At 45.0% G+C, this 1830-nt stretch overlaps 1 non-coding gene across 1 annotated transcript; it reads right to left on the reverse strand.

Annotated features, from left to right (window-relative positions):
* Positions 1–1442: 1442 nt before the first annotated feature.
* On the reverse strand, positions 1443–1549 carry LOC120252291. The gene has a single exon (XR_005533834.1). It is a non-coding gene; the product is annotated as a small nucleolar RNA R71 (small nucleolar RNA).
* Between the last annotated feature and the right edge of the window lie 281 nt (positions 1550–1830).

Below are 1830 nucleotides of genomic sequence, written 5' to 3' on the forward strand. Positions count from 1 at the left end.
CTCATCCAAGTGTAACCGTAGAAGATCAAAGCATTTCAAAACAAGTTTTTCTGTCCTTGGTGTCATACCTGCAAATAAAGCTTCAAAAGGCGTCAGTTAAGCATGAATTTGATGAGTATAGGGCTACACGAGGGCATGGAGGGCAATCCAAGTGCTTTTTTGGCCTTACTGGGTCTGTTTCCAGCCCACGCGAGCGTATAGGAAAGCCCCGCGCCCGCTTGGGCGCATTCTGGTCTCGGCCAGGGCACCACGCGACCACGTGGGCTAATCACACGGCCGCGTGGCGCCATGATAAACGCCTAAATGTACATATTTTATACGTATTGATCTTGTATTATTTGTGTATATCTTGATGAATTGATGCCCGTTTGAGTATAAATTTGTTCTTTTGGTGTTGTAGAGCATAAATGTGCCGAATGTAGCTCAAAAATGTAAATTAGATGAATTCGACACCGAAAACGGCATTTTTGGGGTCCCGTTATTGTAGCTGATCACTATTTATGCTGCGGCCATTTGGCTGTGAGCTTCATGGGCTCCATGCGCCCGCATGGGTGCCTATGAGGTTTGCTGGAATTTCACAACCCTTCAAATCATTCGGCTAGACAATACGCAAAGAGGAAGTAAGAGTAGATTCTTGGGCCCAGGGAATACGACCCTCTCGTGCTCGCACGAGGGGTATTACTTGACGACTCCGTGCACTTGCGGATCGCTCATCAAGTTTTTTGGCGCCGTTGCCGAGGACCCACAAGGAATACTCGGAAACCTTAGAGTTTATTGATTTAGCCATTGTTTCTTTTATTTTGTTCATCTGCTTTCTTTTTCTACATATATTTCCATTTCACTTGTTCTTATTTTATTTTATTATCTCGTACTTATATCCTGATTATTGGCTTTCAATTTTGTGCAAGGTACCATCTTATGACACGTGCAAATCAAACAAATCTAGTAGAACCTGTCGACGAAATTGAGAGAACCTTGCATCAAAGATTGAGAGAGATGGCTGAGAGTTCAGAACATCAAGGAACACGGGTTGAGATTAGTGAACCTTGATCATGGCAGTAACCAAGGTGTACCTTGTCCGATTATGAAAGGCCCTCGGTTCATCTGGTGAGGGAATTCAGTGTGCATGCTCCCACCGTGTCGGCTAATAACTTTGAAATCAAAAGCAAGCACAATTGGGATGGTCCAAAAATTCCGTACAATTTGATCGGGCTAGTCGATGAAGACCACGTGCATGCATTTGTCTCGCTTCCTCCAAATTTGTTTCACCTTCAAGATTAACTCGGTGTCCGATGATGCGATAAGATTGAGATTATTCCCTTTCGACTCTAAGTGGAGCGAGCATATAGATGGCTCACGTCATTGGCACCGGGTCGATCACCACTTGGAAGGAAATGGTGGACAAATTTCTTGCGAGGTATTTCCCACCAAGCAAAGCCGCTAGATTGAGGCAAGAGATTTTTGCATTCCTACAAGGGGACTCCGAGACACTCTTTGAGGCACATGAGAGATTCAAGGATCTCCTACGCAAGTGTCCCCATCATGGCTTTTCCTCGTGGATGAGGATCCAGATGCTTTGCAATGGCCTGAATTATGCAACCAGATAGCTCATCGATGCTGCAGCAGGGGGGTCATTGAGTAGTAAAAACCCCCGAGGATGCTTGAAATCTTGATTGAAAAAACATGGCAAAGTAATGAGTGTCATTGGTCTACTAGGCAAAAACCCCATAAGGCAGCTGGAATTTATGAGATAAATGACAACACTGCGCTAGCCAGCCAAGGTTGAGGCCCCTAACAAAGAGATTCGATCGGTTTGTGTTGGAGTACGAG

Source organism: Dioscorea cayenensis, chromosome 20, assembly GCF_009730915.1.
Source record: "Dioscorea cayenensis subsp. rotundata cultivar TDr96_F1 chromosome 20, TDr96_F1_v2_PseudoChromosome.rev07_lg8_w22 25.fasta, whole genome shotgun sequence".
Classification (NCBI taxonomy): Eukaryota; Viridiplantae; Streptophyta; class Magnoliopsida; order Dioscoreales; family Dioscoreaceae; genus Dioscorea; species Dioscorea cayenensis.